The sequence below is a fragment of the Martes martes genome (assembly GCF_963455335.1).
Source record: "Martes martes genome assembly, chromosome: 8".
Classification (NCBI taxonomy): Eukaryota; Metazoa; Chordata; class Mammalia; order Carnivora; family Mustelidae; genus Martes; species Martes martes.
This window is the reverse complement of record NC_137895.1, coordinates 116829454-116842767: the sequence shown is the minus strand read 5'-3', so window position 1 is coordinate 116842767 and position 13314 is coordinate 116829454. Positions and strand designations below refer to the sequence as shown.

The 13314-nt window shown below is 48.0% G+C and overlaps 1 long non-coding RNA gene across 1 annotated transcript in view; it reads right to left on the bottom strand.

Moving 5' to 3' along the window:
* LOC308347267 overlaps positions 1-13314 on the bottom strand; it is a 77857-nt gene that overhangs the window by 62361 nt on the left and 2182 nt on the right. The gene's annotated exons all lie outside the window — the stretch shown is intronic.

Sequence of the window (13314 nt, the reverse complement as noted above, 5' to 3'; positions counted from 1 at the left end):
TACATTCTGCTGATTAGTGGGGAAGTTGAACATCTTCTCATGAATTAGCAACTCAGATGTCCTCTTATGTGAATTCCCGTTCAGATCTCTACCATTTCTTTTTTCCACTAGATTTTTTTTCCTTATTTATTTCTATGAATTTTTTACATATTCTGCAAAGTGTTCCTTTGTTGATTACAAATTAACACGTATCTACTCCTAGTCCTTTAACTTGGTTTAAGTATATTTTTAAAATATACAGAAATTTTTCAAGTATTAATATAGCCAAACTTACTGATATTTTTCTTTCTGATATGTGCTTTTTGTCTTGTTTAATAAATCCTTCTTGGGGCTCCTGGCTGGCTCAGTCTCTGAGTTGTCTCTGACTCAGTCTCTGAGTTGTGAGTTCGAGTCCCACACTGGGTATAGCAATTGCTTAAAAATAAAATCTTAAAAAAAAAAAAAGAAAGAAAATCTTTCTTGCTCAGAGGACATAAACTCTGATACTTCCTTTTCTAAGTGTAAAGATTTGCTTTTCCTCAATAAACCTTGTAATTACCCTGCAACTTGTACAATTATATTGCATTGATTTTTGTGTATGGGTGTGAAAACCATTAATTCGTTAAATATATATATTTTAATGATACCACTCCCGCTTACAAGTTTTGGCATTTTTCATGCTCACGTGATGGAAGACACAGAGGCCTCTAGTGTCTGGACTTCTGCAGGCCTCTGGTGTCCACCTTCCACATTTCAAGAGCGAGGACAAGACTATCTGACACTGGGTGATGAGCCGTACAAACTGGGCTTGCTGGGTGGGACATCTAAATACCGTGGACATTCCAGGAATTTCAGAGAGGTAGGCAGTCACTGCACCAGGCAGGGCTTCCTGTAGCAGCTGAGTGGGGTCTCAGCCTTTGTAGGATCCCCTGGAAGCCAGACCGAGCAGAGGAAATCACCACCAACAAACCATCAGGGGTGTGCCTCCCCCTCAAATGAATCACAGACTCTCTGGGCCAGAAAAGGTCTCAGTGTGCACCCAGAACAACCGCCCATGTGCTGCCTCCGCCTGCCAAACATCAAAATGGAAACATTTCCTGCTCACTCTCTTTGAAGAGCAGAATGCCGCAAAGGACGGAGGATTGGCTCTGCGCAGAGAAAATCGAGCCGAGGACCCCCAAACCTGAATAACATCCAAAAGCAGATGTGGTCCCTGTGTTCCAGATGTGGGTGCTCTGAAGGGAGTTCAAATAAAAACAACTTTTGCCTCCACCATTATTCTTTCTTCTTCATTTTGCATCCTGTCTAGAGACCCCAAGGACACATCCACTCCTGAGCTTATGCCCAGCAGAGCGCCAACACAGCGTGAGGGGCAAGGACAGTCACCGTCGGGTGGGAGGAGCTCAACCTCTAAGTACTTCCCCCAGTGACTTCTGGCCGGAGGAGATAATTAAGGAAAATGGTGCCTGTGGGGGGCAAAGGGTAAAGTCGGTCCTTGGATTGAGCATTGGGAACAAAGACTGAATAAGTAGCGTGCTACCCCCGTTTGGACAACAGTGACTTCTAGCTAACTTAGGACATCGCTCTGGGGCCAGTTTTTTTTTTTTATATATATATTTTTTTATTTATTTATTTGACAGAGATCACAAGCAGGGAAGCAGAGGGAAGCAGAGAGAGAGGGAGGGAAGCAGGAAGAGAGGGAAGCAGAGAGAGAGGGAGGGAAGCAGACTCCCTGCTGAGCAGAGAGCCCGATGTGGGGCTCTATCCCGGGACCCTGAGATCATGACCTGAGCCGAAGGCAGAGGCTTTAACCCACTGAGCCACCCAGGCGCCCCTCTGGGGCCAGTTTTAATTGAACTAATTATGAGACTAGGAGAGAGACAGGAAGCCCGAGACGTGCATCCACACACAGGTGCCTTCTCCACCTAACTCTTCCACCTCCCTCCCTTCCTCTCCTGTCTCCGCCAAATATGCAGGACAACCTGGCTTCTAACGACCACCATTCATTACAATATGACCATGAGCAGAGGAGAGAAGAGAGCCAGTTAGTTACCTGTGATGCAAAAAAATGGGAAGAGATGTGTCCAAACCCAGGTCATCAAGACTCTTTCTATGCTGCAGAATCCCTGCAGGACAGGAGGCTGGAGGTGATGGAAATTGTTGGGATAGGCTACCTGATAAAAATGCATGAGCAGGGTTTCTTTTCTTCCTTAAGTAATCTCCACACCCAACATAGGGCTCATACTCAGAACCCTGAGATCAAGAGTCACACGCTCTACTGACTGAGCCAGCCAGGCATCCCCAGAGCAGCTTTCCTTAAGAGAGAGAATCGAAGGGCGCCTGGGTGGCTCAGTGGGTTAAAAGCCTCTGCCTTCGGCTCAGGTCATGATCCCAGGGTCCTGGGATCGAGCCCTGCATAGGGCTCTCTGCTCAGCGGGGAGCCTGCTTCCCTCCCTCTCTCTCTGCCTGCCTCTCTGCCTGCTTGTGATCTCTGTCAAATAAATAAAATCTTAAAAAAAAAAAAAAGAATCGAAGAGAATTGAATGTTTGAGTGAAAAACTAGGTAAATAATCAAGAGGGGACTCTATCGGGGACTCAGGATTTAGGAGGAGGGGTGGCCTGTGCGGGTTTTTGAAATGAGACGCAAATCTTGACGCATTTTAATTAGGTGAGACAGGGAGGGAGAAGGACAGAACATGCAATAAAAGAAAATAAATCCTTCCTCCCCCCCAGTGTTATCTTTCATGCATGAGAAAGACAAAGGGAAAACTTACTAATTTTGTAGGCTTAGATGCTCTCTGGGTGCAAACAATGACATCTTCATTTCACAGCACCAAATTAATCACCTTTGTGCTCGAAAGAAACAGGATTTGCTGGGAAAATACCACGGCATGGTGGGATCTTATGGAATGTGGTTACATTTGGGGAGGTTCAGGGCCAGAATTTCAGAAACTGCCTTACCGTTCACTGCATTTCAGTGGCGAGCACCCCTGTGACCGACCACACTGGGGATCGTCTTTCTGTCCATCTTCATCAGATGGATGTCCTCTGTCATTAGTGCGTACAGAGTCAGAATCCTTCATCCTGCCACCAATCTGCCACCTCGAGATGGTTCTCTGAGCCTTCCTGAGCTCAATCACAGACCCACACACAGTGCAGGGCAGGGTGTCATGGGGCGGCCTCAGTGGGAGCCTCCAACTCGGCGGGGAGGGGAGTGTCACTCAGGAGACCCTGGGGAGGTCTGGAGGGGGCTTCTTAACTGGGACCGACTCTATTTAAAATGTCCTTCATAGGGCGCCTGGGTGGCTCAGTCATTAAGCCTCTGCCTTTGGCTCAGATCCTGATCCCACGGTCCTGGGATTGAGCCCCACATGGGGCTCCCTGCTCTGCGAAGCCTGCTTCTCCCTCTCTCATTCCCCCTGCTGTGTTCCCTCTCTCGCTGTGTGTCTCTCTGTCAAATAAATAAATAAAATCTTTGAAAAGAATAAACTTTTTTTTAAAAAGTGCCCTTCATGGGGTACCTGGGTGGCTCAGTGGCTTAAGCCTTTGCCTTTGGCTCAGGTCATGATCTCAGGATCCTGGGATCGAGCCCCACATCGGGCTCTCTGCTCAGCGGGGAGCCTGCTTCCCCCATCTCTCTGCCTGCCTCCCTGCCTACTTGTGATCTCTCTCTCTTTCTCTCTCTCTCTCTGTCAAATAAATGAATAAAATCTTTTTTAAAAAAGTGTTCTTCATTTAGAAATAATCAGGTCACTGTTTCTGAAACCAAACACAGGAGTGCCAACACCATGTTAAATTTCCCGTGACCCTTTATTTCTTAACCAAAAAAACCTACGGTTTTTACTGCAGATTGTAAAAGACCACTGGTGAAAGTGAATGATGATTACTGAAATCACTGTAGCATTAATGAAATTAATGGAATAACAATGTATTCCCTGTATTTCAACGTTCTCCTCTACATTCAAATTCTGCTCTCCCATAGCACTTGCTACCATATTATTCAGTTTTGCGGTCAGAGACCCCTCTGGAGGGGCTGGTGAAAGCCAGGAATGCTCTTCTTCCCAGAAATGCACAAGTAGACACAATTTTGCATATCATTTCAGAATGTTCATGGATTCCCCTCCAAAAGAAAAAAAAAATCTGAGATCTCCACCTAGCACTTGGTATTACAGCAATTCTTCCATTGATTGGGATTTTTGACCTGTTCTTAGTGTCCCCATACTGAGCGCAGTGCCCGCAAACCAGTAGTCCCTCAAAGATAAGACTCACTCTTAACTCTTAACCTCACTCTTAACCTTTTTAAGGCAAGAATGGTGGAATGAGAGAAAAGATATTTAGGAAGTTGGGAGAACACATATTTATGGTGTGCAAGAAAACATGTTTTATTTCAGTTATTTCCATTTTTATTAGGATTTGGATCCCTCGGAAATTTCATAGCACGAAGAAACAGAGCCCATCTCTCTTATCCAGACAGGGATCTAGAACCTAAGCTCTTGGGAGAATTGATCTGGAAAAATGTGTAGTTATAAGAATAAGCCTCAACAGGGGCCTAGGAGAAAACAGAGGGGACCGCCCCTCCCAAAGATCAAGATGCAGCCTAACGTTTGTCTTAGGGGACTTGTTCCTTTCCAGAATTCACCTGCCAGGACAACGCTGGCTGCAAGCTTACCCACAATGAGTGACTCCATGTCACTTTCCTGCCTGACCTGTCCAGTCCCCATCTTGCCTTCCTAGGTTCTCTCACCCTCCCGGTTCTGCATCTGAATTTCTGCCTCCCCCGACAGAAACCTACCTACAGCAGGGTTTGGACCCTCACCCTGGCTCTAAGCCCTGCTGTCAGACAATTCTAGGGTGGTGAAGCCAACCCTGCAGGGGGCAACGTGGAAGGAATATTCCAGCAACCTGCTGGGAAGCAAGGGCCAGCCTGGTGAATCCTCATTATGGCCTCAGCCAAGATGTACGAGGAGGGAAGAGGGGGGTGTCCGGAAAGGTGTCATGCTAAAGGAACCGAGTGTTTGGGGGTCCTGTTTCCAGGATGGGGGTTAAAGGATAAGATCTCGGGCATCTTTGCGGCCTCAGCCCTGGTCCAGTAGACAGTTGAACCTTGGACCGAAGCCTCATCTGTGAGAGGACAATGCTGAGGGGGCCCTTTGTGGGGAAGGGGGAAGAGAGATGCAGGAGAGCAAACCCATCCTGCTATGTGGGGGAGCGGAAGAAGCTAGCGCCATTCCTCCTTCCCTTGACAACTACTTACTGAGTGCCTCCATCCGTGAATGTGGACTTGGGGACAGAGGGCCTGAGTTCAAATCCCAGTCCTCTACTTTCTGTCTTTGTGACCTTGGACAAGTTACTTACACTCTCTGTGCCTTGATTTCCTCATCTATAAAATGGAAATAAAAATGGTACCTACTTCATAGGTTGTTACGAGGACTGAATGAATTAATATACGTAGGGCTCCAAAAAGAGGGCCAGCACATAGTGAGCAATCGTGGTTTTTCATTTGTTTTTAAAAGATTTTACTTATTTATTTGAGAGAGAGTGTGTGTGCATGCATGTAGGTATGTGATTAGGGGGAGGGGCAGAGCGTGACGGAGAAGCAGACTCCCCAGAGAGCAGGGAGCCCCATGTGGGACTCGACCCTGGGATCATGATCTGAGCAGAAGGCAGATGCTTTACGACTGAGCCACTTAGGCGTCCCTATGGCATGCTGAGGTGTCTATGCTCATGTCCCACCTTCCACCCTAGACCCTGCACATAAGTATCTCCCCAAAAGGCCACCAGGTACCTCTTAAACCGAATGATCTCTTTTCAATTAACAATCTTACCTCGATTTTCTCTAGCACTTGGCAATGTCGGCTCCTCCTACCTTCTTAAGATTCTTTGTCCCCCCAATTTCAGAGTACCACTCTCTTGCCATTCCTACCAATGCCAGGGAATGTGCTAGGCACTGGGAGGCAAAGATACTCAAGATGGTTTCTAGAAGGAACTTCGGGGCTTTTGGGGAGAGAAGGGAGATTAGGTATAAGGAACAATTGTAGATCATCAGGATAGGTTCCAAGATGAGAACCAGAATGGGGCGGGCAGGGCTGTGTTCCTCCTGGGGGCTCAAGGAGAGAATATCCTTGCCTTTTGCAGCTTCTAGAAGCTGCCCACATTCTTTGGCTTGTGACTCCTGATCACTCTGATCCTGGTGGTTGCCTTGGTCCATTCAGATAATCCAGGATAATATCATCAAAAAAATCCTTAACTCGGGGCGCCTGGGTGGCTCAGTGGGTTAAAGCCTCTGCCTTCGGCTCAGGTCATGATCTCAGGGTCCTGGGGTCGAGCCCCACATTGGGCTCTCTGCTCAGCAGGGAACCTGCTTCTCCCTCTCTCTCTGTCTGCCTCTCTGCCTACTTGTGATCTCTGTCTGTCAAATAAATAAATAAAATCTTTTTTAAAAAAATCCTTAATTAACTTATATCTGCAAAATCATACTAGGGGTTAAGAAGCTGCCTCCTGGAGATGGCACAGTCATTCCCCCTGGAGTTGCCAGAGAGAGAAAACTCTTGAAATTCTCTTGAGAGAGAAGACTCTTGGGGCAGAATCTTATGGGTTTAGTTCTCATTTGCCTGAAGGGGGGACAGGGTAGGTACGCGCAGAGGAACAGCACTTGCTGAGCGGCTAATCGGAGAAAGAGAGAAGATGAGCCTGGAGATCTGCCCACGCGTGGTCTGGCTACATGGCTGACGAACTGGAGAGGAGTTCCTCCCGAGACCAGATTAGGGAGAAAAAGGAGAAGCTGGATTACAGAGGGTTTCTTTGCTCTTGGTTTTTTTAAACCTTAGTCAAGAGTCTGCCGTGTATCTGAAATTCACTGGAACAATGCTATTACTTGAACGTGGGCCACTGTTTCTTTAAAATTTTCTTGACTCAGGGCGCCTAGGTGGCGCAGTTGGTTGAATGGGACTTCGGCTGGGGTCCTAATCTCAGGGTCAGGGGATGGAGCCCCATCTGGGGCTCCTTGCTCTGAGCAGCGTCTACTGGAGACTCTCTCTCCCTCTGCCCCTCCTCTCCATGCTTGCTCTCTCTCAAATAAATAAAGGGGCGCCTGGGTGGTGCAGTCAGTTTGAGCGTCCAACCCTTGGTTTCAGCTCAGGTCATGATCTCAGGGTTGTGCGATCGAGCTCTGCACTGGGATCCATGCTCAGCATGGAACACGCTTAAGATTTTCTCTCTCTCTCTCTCTCTCAGATAAACAAATAAATAAAATGTAAAGTAAATAAATACAAATTTAAAACATTTAAAATTTTCTAGACTCCTTTTTTTTTTTTTCTGTCCTAAAGAATAATGTCCCCGAAATCACAGGTTTTGTATGTTAGGTCTATCTTTCAAATGTGTATTAAAACAAATACACAACTACAAAAAGAAAATGATCTTGCATCTACCACCTAAAATCACCCCCACACACCCATGAATGAGCCCCGGACTTGGAGAAACAGAGCCAGAGGCAGCGCAGACCACCTGAGGGTTTTAGTCAGGGAAAAGAACACAGTCGGGTTTACGCTGATGAATACCATTCCGGCAGCATCAGTCCCTTTGGACTGAATGGAAACAAGTGGACATTATAACAAAAGCAAAAAATTAGCATACTTTCACAATTGTCAAGGTGAAAGATGAGAAAATGAATCAAGACAGGAGTGGGGAGGGGAGGGCAGGGCAGGGAAAGAGGAAGGGAAAAGGAAAAGGGGGACTGGGGCGAGCCACTGGGGCCACAGCATGTACAACGCTACGGGTAATTGTCCATTCGCCAGGATAGTCAGTAAAGGGGAGAGTAGATGGCACGGTGCAGGGGTGGGGTGGAGGGGTCAGGGTTGGAAGGGAATGATTCCTTCGATTCCTTTGGTCCTCACATGCGCTGACTGTGAGGTGGTGAGGGACGCTGGTGGATGCCTGTGTCTGGGGCAGCGTCCAGAGCAGCAACGCCCAGTAGAAACAGGCGGTCAGCCCGCCATGCCCTTTTCATTGGCCAAGTGGCCACAGCAAAACAAGTAAAATGCAACATATGAAATGAATAATCTATTTTCCAGAACCTAGCCTATCCGAAATAGAATATTATTCTATTTCAAAATGGATCGATATAAAAACTATGGAGATAGTTTACCATCTTTTTCTCTTTTTAAGTCTTCAAGCTCCAGTGCTTTTTTTTTTTTTTTTTTTACACCGAGAGGACATCTCACCCTGGAGACGCCAAGGGCTCAGTATTCCAGCACGAAGCGGACGCTGTATTGACGACACGGGTTAGAGGCCACGTGCAACGGAAGAAAAGCAGGAGAAGGACGTCAGGGCAAACCTGACCAACATCAGTGTGGGGTGTGCGTGAGGGTGAAGGACGGCGGAAGAAGAGGGAACAAAAATGGTTTTTTTCAGAAGCTAGCTAGCTCGGTCAGCAGCGTATGTGAGTCTTGCTCTCGGGGTTGGGAGTTCGAGCCCCAAGTCGGGCATAGAGATTACTTAAATAAATACAAAAAGTTAAAAAAAAAAGATGAAGAAGTAGCTGAAGAGATTGGGAGGAGAATGAGGGAAGAGCTAAGAGGAACCCCCTTGAGGATTCCGAGACGAGCAGGAGTGTGCTTTGTGGCCTCAAATGCTGCAGGGAGGTCCTGAGGACCAGACACACGGAATCCAGACTCAGCCCCAGTATGAATCCTGGCTTGACTGCCTCCCTCTGGGCGCTGTGGCAGAGGCTGAAATGCCATCGATGGCCAGCCCTCTTCAGAGTTCGTCCGTGCTTTCAAGGACAGTGTCCAGCCTGTGGACAGCATGTCCCCCTCAGTCACCTACCTGTCCCGGGCAGCAGAGCTGCTTCCTTCGGGAGGAATTTCTGAGTCTCCTGTCCACGGGGAGGGAGACCCAGAGTGTTCACCGGGGAAATGTCTCAGCCTCCCTGTCAGCCAGTGCTATGATTCTAGGAAGGCGTATTTGTTTTCTACTGTTGCGGTGACACATTACCACTAACTTTGTGAACAAAGGCACATTTGTGATCGGACGGTTCTGTGGGTCAGAAGCTGGACAAGGAGCTCCCTAGGCAAAAAGCAAAGTGTTTGTAAGGGGCATTCCTTCCTAGACGCAATAGAGGAGACTCTGTTACCTTGACTTTTCCAGCTTCCAGAAGCTCCCATTTCCCTTGATTTGTGGCTACTTCCTCCACCATAGCTGATAACACTGGGCTGAATCCTTGTCATGCTGCCATGTCCCTCAGTCTCTCTTTTGGTTTTTTCTTCCACGTGTAAGGACCCCGTAATTACACTGTGCTGCCCACCCAGGTAATCCAAGATAACCTCCTTAAGGTCAAACTTAGTCCCATCTGCAACCCAAATTCCTCTTTAATCTGTAACATAACAGGTTCACACATCCCAGGGATTGGGACACAGACGTCTTTGGGGAAGGGACATTAGTCTACCTCCCAGAGGGGGTTCTAGTTTCCCAGACAGACGCCAACAGGGCTGAGCCCACACTGACGACCCACTCACTTATATTCTTTTGCACTTTCTTCCTTCCCTGACTCATGTTGCCCACTTCTTGCCTCATGTTTCCTGAGATCGCCTCCTAAATCAACTCCCTTCCTCCAAATCCTCATCTCGAGATCTGCCTCAGAAGAAACTTAAGTAAGACAGTAATCTTGGGCAAGTGACTCAATCAGTCTGAGCCCCAGTTTCCTCCACCATGAAAGCGAAATATATCATAGTACCCGGATCGCAAGACTGTTGGGAGAATTCCAAGAGCGAACGTACATAAAAGAGTCTTATACAGTGGGGTGTATGTACAGTTAAGTCCTCAACCTAATTTAGCTATTGTTGGAGGGGGACAGCTGGTGCCCTGGGAGGGGCCAGCCTCAGACAGACAGAGATGGTATTCCCTCCGAGACACTGATGGTCAGAGGGGAGGGGTGAGGACAGGGTGGGAAAGCTGAGGGTTTCCTCTGAGAGCATCCATTTTCTTCTTGAGCTACATCTGCTCCTGAGGGCAGCACAGGCGTGGTACAGACTTTGGGGACAATAATGAACATTCGAAAGAGCATATTTAAGGATTTCTGAGCTACTGGGAAAGCCCAGTGGGCACTGGATAGCATATATCCATCATAGCACAATCTCTAAGCTCTGAGTTTTCTCTGCCTGGTAAAATGGTAGGGAAGAGGGTGGAGGGAAGGGACATAAGGCTGGACATCTAAGGGTGGGTGTGGTCAAAGGGCAGTGCAGGAGGCAAGGCTGTGGAGGTCCAAGACAAGGCTGTGGAGAATACTGAGAGTTCAAGGCTGGACACAAGTCTGTGGAAGTGTACTGAAGGCTCCAGGCCGGAGACAAGGCTGTGGAGAATACTGAGGGCTCCAGGCTGAACACAAGGCTGTGGAGCATACTGAAGGCTCCAGACTGGATGGAAGGAAAAGGAACCATCTTGAGAGACCAGTGACCCACACACAGAGAAGTGCAGGAGGCCAGGTATAAAGAAATGAGGGGATTACAGGACCGGAGATAGGATGCTGGTGCTTAATATTCCAGAGAAGAGACAGTTATAGTGTAAAGACAAGAATGGGTAGCTAGAGTGGAGTGAAGCTAAAAGCCATTAGATTTGAGGTGTCCATCACCTACCAGGTCTTAGTCATGACCAGAGAGTCCTCCCACGTCCCCCTCCCATGATGACAAATCAAGGACCACTTTTGAACGTGAACAATGCAAGCAACATAGGGGAGTGACTACCCCGGCAACAGATGGTGGTAATGCTGGATAGCAAAAACCCTAAGTGAGAAAGTCAGGACAGGAGGTAAGTCATGACACTGAAGCTGCTTTGGAGCTCGCAGAATGTGGGAGGCGGAACAGGCAGCCTCCTGTCCCTCTGAGTGCCGGATAAGATAGTGTTCACCACCCACTCCCCAGCATCAGCATCACCAGGGGAGCCCATTAAAAGCAATGATTCTTAGTACTCCTTGCTCCCAAACACATACCCCAACTGGCTCTATTTGTTTCCTGGGGCTGCCGTGGCAGACACCACAACACAACACTGGACAGCTTAATGCAGAACACAGAAATGTACTCTCTCACAGCTCTGGAGACCAGACGTCCGAAGTCAAGGTGTTGGCAGGGCCGTGCTCTCTGATGGCTCTAGTGAGGTTCTGCCTTGCTTCTAGGGGTCAGAAGCAATCTTTGGCGTTCCTTGGCTTGAAGGTGCCTCACTCCATCTCTGCCCTGGTCTTCACAAGGCCTTTCCCCCTGTGTCTCTGCACCCAAATCTCCCCATTCTCCTAAGTCTTTGGATTTAAGGCCCACATGAATCTATCATGACCTCCTCTTCACTTGATGACACCTGCAAAGACCCTTCCAAATAAGGTCACATTCGCAGGTACCAGGGGTTAAGACTTCCACACATCTCTGGTAGGGGACACAATTATTAAAGAGAAAAAAATGGTTTATGGCACGGGTTGGACACAGCAAGGCGGACTTTACTCAGGACCATTGCAAGAGAACTTTGTAGTGGGGGGAGAGATTGGGCTCAACTCCAAATACAGCATGGGCAAGAGGGAATTTACAGTCAAGGAGCAGGGTGAGGACCCGTGTGTGGAAAATTACTAGGAGGAAATAACAGGGGTGGGGGGATTCTGGCTAAACCGACCTAACAGGATTCTTGCAACAGGCAGCTGGGGTGATCAGACATCACCTGGGGGATGGTGAGGGGTGGGGAACCGATCAGATTTTTGAGGGTGGGGGAGGGAATCTTGCTAAAAGGGGATTTTACAAGGAAGCACGTAGATGGGCCTATAAGTTTCAGAAGCCCCACTAAAATTTGGTCAAGCAGAGAATCTTTCTAGTGAGTCAACCCATTACACCAGCTAGATACAATCTTTGGAGCAGGGCTGGTAAATGTGTATTTTTTTTTTTTTTTAACAAGGGTCCACAAGGTAAAGGAATCCAGGAGAACCATCTTTTAGTTGAAGCCTGTAGGACCTAAAAATTCAGAGAAGAAGGCTTCCAGTGAAATGGGGCTCCGATGGTTCCATTGGGGAGGACTCGGAAAAAGGTTGGTGGAGAAAAGCGGACTGGGGGAAGCACAGAGATGCTGCTTTTAGGGCAAAGAAGGGGGGTGGAGAGATCCAGTAGATTTTCGGGTCCCAGGGTTGGAGACGGACTCCATATGAATGAAGGCATCCGTAGCTTAGTGAAGAATCTACAGCCTCTGCCCAGAAGAATTTGCCTTCAGTTGTTGTGGAACTGCTACAGTGGGGGGTGGGGGTGCTGGGAGAGGAAGGAGCAGGTTTTGAGGATGCAGGCCTCCCACAGACTCCGCAGGGAACAGCCTCCTGCTCGCGTAGCCATTCCACTTGGAAGCCCTGCCGGGCTCTGTCCAAGGTCTCCTTCACTTCACTTTCATCCCGAACTCCTCTTCCTGGTTAATCCTACCACTTTCCGAGGCTTTAAACCCTATTTACATGCTGATAGACCCCACATCTGCATCTCAAACTCAGAGCCCACCCCCCTACCCCAAGTGCCAAGCCCTAGTTTGACCATTTGCATTCTGCCTAGAATATCTGGCAGGTGCCTGAAATTGACTATTTCCAAAACCCAACTCAGCCTTAAACCTGTTTGCCTTCTCATAGTTGCTATTTCCATTAGCATTACTACCCACCCAGTCCCCCAAAACCAGAAACCTGGGCGTCATCTTCTGCTTCCTCCTCCAAATTAAGTTCCCTCAACTTTGTGCTGGATGATTACAATTACCCCCTAATTAGAGATGTGGCCCCGTTTTCCCCTCGGGGGGAGGGCATCCTCCCAGATGTGGTACAGCCTTTTTACGAGCTCAAGTTGTAAAAACCAAATCTGACAAACTCTGATGACTAAGGCATAAATACCAAACTCCCCAGCATGACACACCATCTCCATGGCAGGGCCCTACTCACCTTGCCCCTAATCCCCCAAATCTTTTTTTTTTTTTTTCCTAGTTGTGACTTTTTTGCTTAACAAACCCAAAAAAACAAAAAATACACCTCACAAACAAAACCAAAACCCCACAACTCACAAAACTTATCTCAAAAAGGAGAGGATGGGAGGAATAAAGATACTGCATCCTCTGTCCCTGGTTCCGGAGGTCTGGAGGGTTGCCTGGGGATCCCAGGTGATTCAGAAGCGATCCAGCTTTGCCAAACACAACGTTATGCCATTTTTACAGAAGTACAACAACTCACATTAGACAATCCTGGCTACTCTGCTCTTTCCCGAGTGGGGGGAAACCCCACAGAGCGGAAAAGCCTGCATCAGCCGGTCTGCTAGGTTACATCACTTCTGCATCCTTACTGAGATTAAAACC